The 13,894-nt window shown below is 44.3% G+C and overlaps 1 protein-coding gene and 1 pseudogene across 2 annotated transcripts in view; both read right to left on the reverse strand.

The window, feature by feature from the left end:
- Positions 1-13,894, reverse strand: part of LOC311149472 (uncharacterized protein) — a gene marked incomplete at both ends in the record, with an annotated part of 790,865 nt that overhangs the window by 217,401 nt on the left and 559,570 nt on the right. The window lies entirely within an intron of this gene.
- The window catches only part of LOC311149440 (AMP deaminase 2-like), a 48,938-nt pseudogene continuing 41,408 nt past the window's right edge, over positions 6,365-13,894 (reverse strand). Inside the window, exons 11-18 of the transcript in view lie at positions 12,844-12,965; positions 12,602-12,666; positions 12,191-12,317; positions 11,446-11,606; positions 9,838-9,958; positions 9,408-9,585; positions 6,938-7,047; positions 6,365-6,571 (exon numbers count right to left, since the gene is read on the reverse strand). The product of the transcript in view is annotated as an AMP deaminase 2-like (transcript). The remainder of the gene's footprint in view (positions 6,572-6,937; positions 7,048-9,407; positions 9,586-9,837; positions 9,959-11,445; positions 11,607-12,190; positions 12,318-12,601; positions 12,667-12,843; positions 12,966-13,894) is intronic.

The raw sequence follows: 13,894 nt of genomic DNA on the forward strand, positions 1-13,894 counted from the left end.
AACAAGGTCCCTCACGACGCCAGGACAGCGGAGTCACTCACCACCTTCCGGAGACATTTGAAACCCCACCTCTTTAAGGAACACCTGGGATAGGATACAGTAATCCTTCTAACCCCCCCCCCCCCCCCCCCCCCCTTACCCCACCCCACTGGCTATAGGGTGAATGCACCAATTGTAAGTCGCTCTGGATAAGAGCGTCTGCTAAATGACGTAAATGTAATGTAAATGTGTCCAGGTGTTATGAGCCGTTCTCCCCTCAGCAGCCTCCACTGGAATACTGTGGTATCTGTAGACACACCTCAATTTCAGTGATCTCCACCCTGAAAGAATAGCTTGCTGAAACATGCCTAAATTCAAGGTCAGAATACACATAGAGAGAAAGGTTCCATTTACGTGCGCATAACTCAGGTCTGAATCGAACCCTATGTGAGCGTCATTTTGTGTGAAAATGATGACCCAAAAATGACATGAGTAAAAATTTAACAGCACAGATAAATATTTTACACAGACTTGTAAACTTTGACCGGGATTCAAGCTGATTGAGCCGACATTTGCAGTGTTTACTGTGAACGAGATTTCTACAAACGTGGGAACATGGCACTCCAGTCTCATTTTCACTTCAATTAACACCTGATTTACTTAACAAAGGCACATCTCAATAGGTGGTCCAGGTATATCATGACATAGCACAAGTGGGGGGTGGGCCTTGCCTCTTTGAATCCCCTACTCCTTAAAGTTTACAGTTGTGTCTAAAAAACAAAATTTTGGTCAAAACATGTTTGTTTTTTTACCCTTTAGTGTATTTTACTGTATTTATAGCTGGGATATGACTTTTCAACAGGAAAAGTTCGAAAATCACTGGAGGACGTCTTTAAAAGCTGCATTGTCGACAACCGGTAATCAGAATGAATCCCGTTCCTTAGAGATTGCGAAATGAATCAACCCACATCAACAACTGCAATGAATTCCAGCGTCTTAGAGACATTTATTTCTGAGATAAACAAACAAACAAACACCAAATATAAATCAACAGCAACTAATTAACCAAATCAGACGGCTTTTCAGTCAACAGTTATTGGGAAAGTAATAAAAAATAATGTATGCACTCATTTCTGGCAATATTTCTTAAGCATTTATACTAGCCTGGTGAATTCCAGTCTGTTTGTGCTAACATACCAAACAACATGTCAGGCTAGTTTTACGTTTTAGCAGACGCTCTTATCCAGAGCGACTTACAGGAGCAATTAGGGTTAAGTGCCTTGCTCAAGGGCACATTGACAGATTTTTCACCTAGTCGGCTCGGGGATTAGAACCAGCGACCTTTCGTTTACTGGCACAACGCTCTTACCCACTAAGCCACCTGTTTCCACAGTAGCAGCTCCAGTAAAGGGTCTTTACGCCACCCAGGCGGCAGGTAGCTTAGTGGTTAAGAGCGTTGTGCCAGTAACCGAAAGGTCACTGGTTCTAATCCCCGAGCCGACTAGGTGAAAAGTCTGTCGATGTGCCCTTGAGCAAGGCACTTAACCCTAATTGCTCCTGTAAGTCGTTCTGGATAAGAGCGTCTGCTAAATGACTAAAATGTAAATGTAAAACTAGCCTGACATGTTGTTTGGTATGTTAGCACAAACAGACTGGAATTCACCAGGCTAGTATAAATGCTTAAGAAATATATATATAGTTTTTTAAATTACTGGCAGAAAAATGTTGCATTCGAAAATAATATGTAGCCTATATTCACTTGCAAATAAATAAATACAGAAATTATATCACAGTGACAAGTAAAAGTTTCACATTAAGAATGATGAAATCAAAGGTAAAATAGAAAGTCACGACATCGGATAGCGCAAAGCAAAACCTTAATCAAAAACAGGTAATTTTGACTGACAGGAATAGGTTCGTTCTCTAATACTGCATTGCCCAGGTCTCTTCCATGTCTCTCACACACAGTTATATCTATCAACCCTTATCTGTCATTAAAGTCTGTGCAAAGATTTTCCTTTAAAAAAAAAAAATATATATATATAATATTACTTACGATTCTGTATTAATATCAGTGATGTAGTGGTAAAAAAAGGTGGGTAAACTCACTCGAGATAAGGCTAAAAACCACCAATATATAAACGAAAACGTTTGACATTTTTAGAACTGTAGTGATTGCAGGTTAATGTAGGCCTATGGGGAAGATGGGCCATGTGGAGACATATTGAAACATATCTTTTTTTTTTTTGTTACTAACTTGTTTGATAAGATTAGTACAGATTAGCTCAGGGGACCCCACACGGGGCCCCGACCCCACGGTTGGGAACCACTATACTAACCTCTCTCTCTCTCTCTCTCTCTAACTCCTCTGCTTCCTCCTGCCTCAGCCTCACTGAGCGTCACATCACCGTCTGTCTCAGTAGCTCTCTCTCTCTGTAAAGCAAAGTTATTAGGATAACTTAGTAGCCTATTTTTTTGCTCCTGCTGAGGTCAGGCTCCGTTTTTAACGTTAGCTTCATACTTCATCCTTCTAGCTGGCTTAGTAATACTAGCCAGAGCCCTTCAACGTTACTGCAACAGAAGTCTCTGCCGGAGGCTAGCCACCTGACTGACTGTATCTCTAAACAACTATTTACCAGTTGTGCACTCATTCTCCGAGTCGGTTTTTGTTTGGGGATGTCTGTAGACAAGGCAAGAGTCGCTGGACGATTTTAAAATTTCCTTTTGTCCGGACATCTCGCAAAAACACTGTCAGCAGCCTCTCTAGTTGCCTACTTGAGCCGACTCCTAGCTGGGGTAGTTTGTTTCATGTCAGGCCCTCGGTCTAGAGGGCGGAGTTAGCCGTTTCAGAGTGATGAATTTGCAGCTAAAAAGGCAAATCCGGGAGGATAATCTGGGGGATGCAGGCGAACATAACGAACACTCCACATTTTCTTTACTGTGTACAATATATATATACAGTTGAAGTTTACATACACTTAGGTTGGAGTCATTAAAACTCGTTTTTCAACCACTCCACAAATTTATTGTTAACAAACTATAGTTTTGGCAAGTCGGTTAGGACATCTACTTTGTGTATGACACAAGTAATTTTTTTCAACAATTGTTTACAGACAGATTATTTCACTTATAATTCACTGTATCACAATTCCAGTGGGTCAGAAGTTTACATACACTAAATTGACTGTGCCTTTAAACAGCTTGGAAAATTCCAGAAAATGATGTCATGGCTTTAGAAGCATCTGATAGGCTAATTGACATCATTTGAGTCAACTGGAGGTGTACCTGTGGATGTATTTCAAGGCCTACCTTCAAACTCTTTGCTTGGCATCATGGGAAAATCAAAATAAATTAGCCAAGACCTCATAAAAATAATTGTAGACCTCCACAAGTCTGGTTCATCCTTGGGAACAATTTCCAAACGCCTGAAGGTACCACGTTCATCTGTACAAACAATAGTAAGCAAGTATAAACACCATGGGACCACGCAGCCGTCAAACCGCTCAGGAAGGAGACGCGTTCTGTCTCCTAGAGATGAACGTACTTTGGTGCGAAAAGTGCAAATCAATCCCAGAACAGCAGCAAAGGACCTTGTGAAGATGCTGGAGGAAACAGGTAACAAAGTATCTATATCCATAGTAAAACGAGTCCTATATCGACATACTCTGAAAGGCCGCTCAGCAAGGAAGAAGCCACTGCTGACCCACAGGGAATGTGATGAAAGAAATAAAAGCTGAAATAAATAATTCTCTCTACTATTATTCTGACATTGCACATTCTTAAAATAAAGTGGTGATCCTAACTGACCTAAGACAGGGAATTTTTACTAGGATTAAATGTCAGGAATTCTGAAAAACTGAGTTTAAATGTAGTTGGCTAAGGTGTATGTAAACTTCCGACTTCAACTGTACATGTTGCTTTCATATTTTTGTTCAGTATATATACACTACCGGTCCAAAGTTTTAGATCACCTACTCAATCAAGGATTTTTCTTTATTTTTACTATTTTCTACATTGTAGAATAATAGCGAATACATCAAAACAATGAAATAACAAGTGTTAAACCAATCAAAATATATTTTATATTTGAGAGTCTTCAAATAGCCACCCTTTGCCTTGATGACAGCTTTGCACACTCTTGGCATTGTTGGCAAGACTGTTGGAAAAGCATTCCAGGTGAAGCTGGTTGAGAGAATGCCAAGCGTGTGCAAAGCTGTCATCAAGGCAAAGGGTGGCTATTTGAAGAATCTAAAATATAAAATATATTTGGATTTGTTGAACACTTTTTTTGGTTACTACATGATTTCATATGTGTTATTTCATAGTTTTGATGTCTTCACTATTATTCTACAATGTAGAAAATAATAAAAATAAAGACGAACCCTTGAATGAGTAGGTGTGTCCAAACTTTTGACTGGTACTGTGTGTATGTGTGTATATATACAGTGGGGGAAAAAAGTATTTAGTCAGCCACCAATTGTGCAAGTTCTCCCACTTAAAAAGATGAGAGAGGCCTGTAATTTTCATCATAGGTACACGTCAACTATGACAGACAAAATGAGATTTTTTTTCTCCAGAAAATCACATTGTAGGATTTTTTATGAATTTATTTGCAAATTATGGTGGAAAATAAGTATTTGGTCAATAACAAAAGTTTCTCAATACTTTGTTATATACCCTTTGTTGGCAATGACACAGGTCAAACGTTTTCTGTAAGTCTTCACAAGGTTTTCACATACTGTTGCTGGTATTTTGGCCCATTCCTCCATGCAGATCTCCTCTAGAGCAGTGATGTTTTGGGGCTGTCGCTGGGCAACACGGACTTTCAACTCCCTCCAAAGATTTTCTATGGTGTTGAGATCTGGAGACTGGCTAGGCCACACCAGGACCTTGAAATGCTTCTTACGAAGCCACTCCTTCGTTGCCCGGGCGGTGTGTTTGGGATCATTGTCATGCTGAAAGACCCAGCCACGTTTCATCTTCAATGCCCTTGCTGATGGAAGGAGGTTTTCACTCAAAATCTCACGATACATGGCCCCATTCATTCTTTCCTTTACACGGATCAGTCGTCCTGGTCCCTTTGCAGAAAAACAGCCCCAAAGCATGATGTTTCCACCCCCATGCTTCACAGTAGGTATGGTGTTCTTTGGATGCAACTCAGCATTCTTTGTCCTCCAAACACGACGAGTTGAGTTTTTACCAAAAAGTTCTATTTTGGTTTCATCTGACCATATGACATTCTCCCAATCCTCTTCTGGATCATCCAAATGCACTCTAGCAAACTTCAGACAGGCCTGGACATGTACTGGCTTAAGCAGGGGGACACGTCTGGCACTGCAGGATTTGAGTCCCTGGCGGCGTAGTGTGTTACTGATGGTAGGCTTTGTTACTTTGGTCCCAGCTCTCTGCAGGTCATTCACTAGGTCCCCCCGTGTGGTTCTGGGATTTTTGCTCACCGTTCTTGTGATCATTTTGACCCCACGGGGTGAGATCTTGCGTGGAGCCCCAGATCGAGGGAGATTATCAGTGGTCTTGTATGTCTTCCATTTCCTAATAATTGCTCCCACAGTTGATTTCTTCAAACCAAGCTGCTTACCTATTGCAGATTCAGTCTTCCCAGCCTGGTGCAGGTCTACAATTTTGTTTCTGGTGTCCTTTGACAGCTCTTTGGTCTTGGCCATAGTGGAGTTTGGAGTGTGACTGTTTGAGGTTGTGGACAGGTGTCTTTTTATACTGATAACAAGTTCAAACAGGTGCCATTAATACAGGTAACGAGTGGAGGACAGAGGAGCCTCTTAAAGAAGAAGTTACAGGTCTGTGAGACCCAGAAATCTTGCTTGTTTGTAGGTGACCAAATACTTATTTTCCACCATAATTTGCAAATAAATTCATTAAAAATCCTACAATGTGATTTTCTGGATTTTTTTCCTCAATTTGTCTGTCATAGTTGACGTGTACCTATGATGAAAATTACAGGCCTCTCTCATCTTTTTAAGTGGGAGAACTTGCACAATTGGTGGCTGACTAAATACTTTTTTTCCTCACTCTATATATATTTCTTTTTTTTGGGTTGAAAAACATTACCTAGGTCCGGACCTCAGTGTCCTCATTTGTAGTTACTGCCCTGCCTCCTCCTCCCCGTTACTCCTCCTCTCTGCTCCTCCTCTCTCCCCCTAGACAGGCCCCATACACAGACTCCCCTCCTCTCTGCTCCTCCTCTCTCCCCCTAGACAGGCCCCATACACAGACTCCCCTCCTCTCTGCTCCTCCTCTCTCCCCCTAGACAGGCCCCATACACAGACTCCCCTCCTCTCTGCTCCTCCTCTCTCCCCCTAGACAGGCCCCATACACATACTCCCCTCCTCTCTGCTCCTCCTCTCTCCCCCTAGACAGGCCCCATACACAGACTCCCCTCCTCTTCTGTGATGGCCTCCAGCTCGTCTGTGCGGATGGCCTGGGTGATGAGGTTGAGTTCTTCACACATGGTCTCGTAACGGTACGCCACACGGATGTCGGGGACGTTGGTGCGTCTGATATCGTTTCCCTCCTGCCCCTCCTTGATGTAGTGTGGCCCTAGCCAGTAACTCTTCACCTGGAGAGAAAGGGGATTGAAGTACTGTACTGTCACTTTTCAGGTGATAAAGGAGGTCTCCTCAGAACAGATAATGTATGACCGTGGGGGAAAAAATTGTGTGTATTTGAGATACAGGTCTGCGTAGGATTAGGATTGTTGTAGCAATTTGATTGGTTGCACGCTGTTCCAGGCATTATGAAGATCTGTTGATCTGAACAGACCTAAGCAAAGTCTGTAAATCTCAAACATGCACATAGCCTTAGGATCAGGCTACCAGTAGGAACAGGCTAACAGTAGGTATATAAAGTAGTAGAGAATATATCATGCTCGGGTAAATAATGTAGAAATGTGATAATGCAGTGGTTAATGATAAGGCGACGGTACTTTATGGAAGAAACCGCTCATCAGAACACTGTTCCTGGCCAGCTCACACATGTCACAGGAACTGAGCTTCCACACCTGAGCAGCGATGCTGTACTCCTGAGCTTCCACACCTGAGCAGCGATGCTGTACTCCTGAGCTTCCACACCTGAGCAGCGATGCTGTACTCCTGAGCTTCCACACCTGAGCAGCGATGCTGTACTCCTGAGCTTCCACACCTGGGCAGCGATGCTGTACTCCTGAGCTTCCACACCTGGGCAGCGATGCTGTACTCCTGAGCTTCCACACCTGGGCAGCGATGCTGTACTCCTGAGCTTCCACACCTGAGCAGCGATGCTGTACTCCTGAGCTTCCACACCTGAGCAGCGATGCTGTACTCCTGAGCTTCCACACCTGAGCAGCGATGCTGTACTCCTGAGCTTCCACACCTGAGCAGCGATGCTGTACTCCTGAGCTTCCACACCTGAGCAGCGATGCTGTACTCCTGAGCTTCCACACCTGAGCAGCGATGCTGTACTCCTCCATCAGAGGCTCCTGGAAAGGGAAAGGGACAGTAAAAGTTTTAGAACACCTACTCATTCAAGGGTTTTTCTTTATTTTTTACTATTTTCTACATTGTAGAATAATAGTGAAGACATCAAAACTATGAAATAACACATATGGAATCATGTAGTAACCAAAAAAAAGTGTTCAACAAATCAAAATACATTTTTATATTTGAGATTCTTCAAATAGCCACCCTTTGCCTTGATGACAGCTTTGCACACTCTTGGCATTCTCTCAACCAGCTTCATGAGGTAGTCACCTGGAATGCATGTCAATTAACAGGTGTGCCTTCTTAAAAGTTAATTTGTGGAATTTCTTTCCTCCTTAATGCGTTTGAGCCAATCAGTTGTGTTGTGACAAGGTAGGGGGGTATACAGAAGATAGCCCTATTTCGTAAAAGACCAAGTCCATATTATGGCAAGAACAGCTCAAATAAGCAAAGAGAAATGACAGTCCATTATTACTTTAAGACATGAAGGTCAGTCAATATGGAACATTTCAAGAACTTTGAAAGTTTCTTCAAGTGCAGTCGCAAAAACCATCAAGCACTATGATGAAACTGGCTCTCATGAGGACCGCCACAGGAAAGGAAGACCCAGAGTTACCTCTGCTGCATAGGATAAGTTAATTAGAGTTACCAGCCTCAGAAATTGCAGCCCAAATAAATGCTTCACAGAGTTCAAGTAACAGACACATCTCAACATCAACTGTTCAGAGGAGACTGCATGAATCAGGCCTTCACGGTCGAATTGCTGCAATGAAACCACTACTAAAAGACACCAATAATAATAAGAGACTTGCTTGTGCCAAGAAACACAAGCAATGGACATTAGACCGGTGGAAATCTGTCCATTGGTCTGATGAGTCCAAATTTGAGATTTTTGGGTCCAACCGCCGTGTCTTTGTGAGACGCAGAGTAGGTGAACGGATGATCTCCGCATGTGTGGTTCCCACCGTGAAGCATGGAGGAGGAGGTGTGATGGTGGTTTGCTGGTGACACGGTCTGTGATTTATTTAGAATAAATAAAGGCACACTTAACCAGCATGGCTACCACAGCATTCTGCAGCGATACGCCATCCCATCTGGTTTGCGCTTAGTGGGACTATCATTTGTTTTTCAACAGGACAATGACCCAACACACCTACAGGCTGTGTAAGGGCTATTTGACCAAGAAGGAGAGGGATGGAGTGCTGCATCAGATGACCTGGCCTCCACAATCCCCCGACCTAAACCCAATTGAGATGGTTTGGGATGAGTTGGACCGCAGAGTGAAGGAAAAGCAGCCAACAAGTGCTCAGCATATGTGGGAACTACTTCAAGACTGTTGGAAAAGCATTCCTCATGAAGCTGGTTGAGAGAATGCCAAGAGTGTGCAAAGCTGTCATCAAGGCAAAGGGTGGCTATTTGAAGAATCTCAAATATAAAATATATTTTGATTTGTTGAACACTTCTTTTTGGTTACTACATGATTCCATATGTGTTACTTCATAGTTTTGATGTCTTCACTATTATTCTACAATGTAGAAAATAGTAAAAAATAAAGAAAAACCCTTGAATGAGTAGGTGTGTCCAAACTTTTGACTGGTACTGTATGTTTTTATTTGGTACATGAAAACTGAAGAGAAAAGTACATCGTGTGCACTTCGTCATCTCTGATTTTTATCAGCAACAAGTCCGTTCGGTGAAAACACACCACCGGTGGGAAAATGCGCATATTTTCTTTATGCAGATTTTAGAAAATTTGCATGAAAATCTGTCGCCAATTGGATGGAAATCTAGCTAGTGACATGAAGGCATTCTTTATGTATGTTGTGTTGAGCAGAAACCTTGCTAGTGACATGGCGCCACCATAGACATACGAGTACAGTTTATATTCACATACCCGGTATTCATAGTGTTTTATTTATATACATCGTTGGGGTTCACCAACCTTAGTGAAGTGGAACTGCAGAGGGTCGTCAGTGGACAGCGAGACCATGAGTCCCCTGGACAGATACTCAGGCAGGGGGTTGCGGTGGTATCTGAGGAACAGACTGTTGTTGCTGAGAGGAGACATGGCGATGCCGATCTGAGCCAGGTAGTAGAGGTACTGCAGGACGGGGGCCTGGTGAGGACACGGTGATACACTATGTGTTCTGTTGTGGGCAGTTGTCTCTTATGACTGGAAACATTGTTGATACAAAAAGAACAACCAACCCCGTGAACCATTTCTGCATTGGAACATTTACAGTAGCTGCCATTTGTTTGAAAGGCACCTGGTGGTCACAAGCCCGTACTGTAGATGACTGACGACTTGTCCTCGTTGTGGTGTGTGAAATATAGACAGTGTGGCGGCTAACGCTGTGTGCAGCAGTACCTTCCTGAGCAGCAGTCCGTGGGAGATGTTTTCTGACAGCATGAAACCTGACACCAGGTGATGGATAGGCCCCGCCTCCCCACAGTGAGGACGCAGCACCAGGGTGTTGAAACCTCTCTGCCTGGAACACACACAGATAGATAGATAGATAGATTAATTGATTGATTGGTGGTACACACAATCATAGAGGTACAGTGGGGACGAGACTCAAACCATATAAAACACAGCTACACGGACAGCTGAAGAGATAAGGTGGTTATAATAATAATAATAATAATAATAATAATAATAATAATAATATGCCATTTAGCAGATGCTTTTATCCATATATGCATGCATACATTGTATTATTATATTATTATTATTATGAAAAAAAAAAAAATTGTACGGGTGGTCCCGGGGATCGAACCCACTACCTTGGCGTTACAAGCGCCGTGCTCTACCAGCTGAGCTACAGAGGACCAGCTTAGCAACCCTGTATAACTAATGCTACGTAACAGGCAGTCACAGAGGTACGGTGGGAGGTCACAGAGGTCAAAGCCAGGGCATATTGAGTGATATGATATGATGTTATGATAAGGGATGGTATTGTGATGGTGTTGTGATGGCGTTGTGATGGGATTGTGATGGCGTTGTGATGTGATTGTGATGGCGTTGTGAAGGTATTGTGATGGCGTTGTGATGGTTTTGTGACGGTATTGTGATGGTATTGTGATGGTATTGTGATAACATTTGATGGTATTGTGATAGCATTGTGATAGGATTGTGATTGTCAGTGAGTTTCCTGTGTTCATTCTCTATTGGTACGTCTGTGTAGGGTCATGACCCTCACAGAAATATGAACGGTACAATGCAGATCTCTATTGGTACGTCTGTGTAGGGTCATGACCCTCACAGAAATATGAACAGTACAATTTAGATGTGTTGCTTATGCCCTTTAGTGGAAAGTATCTACAGCAGCTCAGGGCTCTCCGACCCTGTTCCTGGAGAGCTAACCTCCTGTAGGTTTACACCAGGGCTCTCCGACCCTGTTCCTGGAGAGCTACCCTCCTGTAGGTTTACACCAGGGATCTCCAACCCTGTTCCTGGAGAGCTACCCTCCTGTAGGTTTACACCAGGGCTCTCCAACCCTGTTCCTGGAGAGCTACCCTCCTGTAGGTTTACACCAGGGCTCTCCAACCCTGTTCCTGGAGAGCAACCCTCCTGTAGGTTTACACCAGGGCTTCAAAACCAGTTTTAACTAACCTGATTCAGCTTATCAACCAACTAAATATTAGAATCAGGTGAGCTAGATTAGGGTTGGACTGAAAACCTCCAGGAACACGGTTGGACTGAAAACCTCCAGGAACACGGTTGGACTGAAAACCTCCAGGAACACGGTTGGACTGAAAACCTCTAGGAACACGGTTGGACTGAAAACCTCCAGGAACACGGTTGGACTGAAAACCTCCAGGAACACGGTTGGACTGAAAACCTCCAGGAACAGGGTTGGAAAGCCCTGTTCTAGATTCTGTTCCCACATAGACAGGTGTTTACAGTGATAATGTCAGTGTCATGCTAGAATCAGTGTAAATGGTAATAGTGCTGCAGTGTCATGTGGTCCCATACCTGCGCAGGTGGTTGAGCACGGTCATGTTAGCATACATATAGTACAGGTAGTATGCGTAAGGAGGGTTGTCTTCTGTCCAGTTGGCTGGCAGAGGACTCTCCGTGTTGAAGCAGTGATGCTCCGGTTTAGACTCATCGTCCACACTGTCGAAGCCCACCACCAGAACACACACACACACACACCATTGTCATGGTCGTCGTAAATCGTCATTGTCAACGTCGTCGTCTTCACGATCAGTGGTCGTGTTTGAGAGCATCAATTTAGGTCATTCGCCCGATGACAGACCGAGTAGACTTACTGATTTTACAAATCACCTTGCACCCCAAATAACGACTTATTGTGATTTGTAGATCCGTCAGGATTGATGTTCTCGAACACGCCCAGTGTCTCAGAGAGGTTATCTGCTAGACCACCCTCTGTCGGGGGGCGGAAACAACCGGATGCGTCCGGTTTTAAGGGGACATGGAAAGAGAGCCTGTGACACGACTTCCGCTTTTGGACGTTAATAAGGAGAACACTTCATCTTAACTCCTCCTCCACATTTAACTGGATTGGTTGAACAGTGCGGAAGAGAACCTTCCCACCGTTTTTTTTAAACTCTCGTCAGGACCAGAAAGAAAGAAACGCAGCACCGGCATTTCTTTAACACCCTGCTACGTTAGGTTACTGCTAGACAAAAGCCATAACGACTGATCCAACACACAGTGTCCTCTGAACCACTAAACCGACGGATTGTTTACTCACATGTTGTAGGAAGAGGTGCAGCTCACGGTGTCTGGCGGGGTCGATGGTGACCTCAAACAGAGGCATGAAGATGTTCTCCAGCAGCTCCTGGAAGGTAGACAGCTGCTTCTTGGTGTGGTACACATCACTGCAGAGATAGATAGAGAGCATGCAGGTCTGGTCACTTTCATAGTTCAGTAACAACAATTAGGCACTTTCACAGTAATTCAATGTTATCTGGCAGCTGGCTTGACTATGGCTGTGTGGAAGGACTGAAGAACTCTAACCCCTGTAGATGGACAGACTGAAAATATATCGTTTCATTCAGAACAATGTGGAAGAAGTGGGAACACCAGACAATTGTTGAATGGATGTATTGTAGTAGTAACAGAGATGGTATATAATGTTGTAAGAGGCTTTGGTGGTACTCACAAGAGTCGTGACACCTGCACCAGCCAGCGTACGTTGTTAGAGTAGACTTGGTGTTTGACGGCCCACTGAGCCAGCTTGTCCCACTTGTCCTTGCAGCGGCCGTAGATGGACAGACGCAGCTCCACATTCTGGTATTTACTCTCCTCCGGCCCACTGGGCCAGCTTGTCCCACTCGTCCTTGCAGCGGCCGTAGATGGACAGACGCAGCTCCACGTTCTGGTATTTACTCTCCTCCGGCCCACTGGGCCAGCTTGTCCCACTCGTCCCTGCAGCGGCCGTAGATGGACAGACGCAGCTCCAGGTCCAGGTCCAGGTCCAGCTCCAGGTTCTGGTATTTACTCTCCTCCAGGTCAGCCATCACTTCCTGACGGGGTGCAGAGGCATACAACAGTCAGCAGGGGGCGCTAAGTACTAGTATAGAACATTACTATAACATTACTACACTACAATACAGCATTACTACAATACAGCATTACTACAGAGGACTCTTGATATCTCCAGGAGTGATAAGTATGATTTTTGTCTTAATCTGTTGTCGTCTAGTACTGTCTTGTTGCTCGCTAAGGGCCATCTACTTTAAAGTGCTTCCTGTCTTCCCAGTAGCCTACTTGGTGTGTGAACTGCTGACTGACTCATAACTTGCAGATAAAGTTGTCGACTCGTCAACCAGGATCAAGGGGCAATTTGTGACTGTTGTGGTTTTGGTAATCGGTGTCAGCGGCGGTCTCGAACCTTCGCCCGAAACAAAGACGGTTCTGTGGAGTTATTAGAGGAAGGAAAGAGAGGAAGGTGCCACACTAGTCTCTCACTTGAATATCTTACCCAGTTATTTACAGATGATCTCATTTTGCTCTTTTGAAGCTTTGGCAACGATATGTTTTCTATACCTGTTGGCTCCTCTCCCTGTAGGCTTTACAGACGCTCCCCACCCCTTGGCTGCATCCATTCTAATTTAGCGTACCCTGGCGCGCACAACCCATTTGGAATTCCTGGTCTCTGGCAGCGTTTGGAACTGCGGATCTACGGTCAAGAACGCAGAGTCCATCTCAGCCTATGCTGCCATCTCAGCCTATGCTGCCATCTCAGCCTATGCTGCCATCTCAGCCTATGCTGCCATCTCAGCCTATGCTGCCATCTCAGCCTATGCTGCCATCTCAGCCTACGCTGCCATCTCAGCCTACGCTGCCATCTCAGCCTATGCTGCCATCTCAGCCTACGCTGCCATCTCAGCCTACGCTGCCATCTCAGCCTACGCTGCCATCTCAGCCTACGCTGCCATCTCAGCCTATGCTG

This window comes from Coregonus lavaretus, assembly GCF_964263955.1.
Source record: "Coregonus lavaretus genome assembly, chromosome: 22".
Classification (NCBI taxonomy): domain Eukaryota; kingdom Metazoa; phylum Chordata; class Actinopteri; order Salmoniformes; family Salmonidae; genus Coregonus; species Coregonus lavaretus.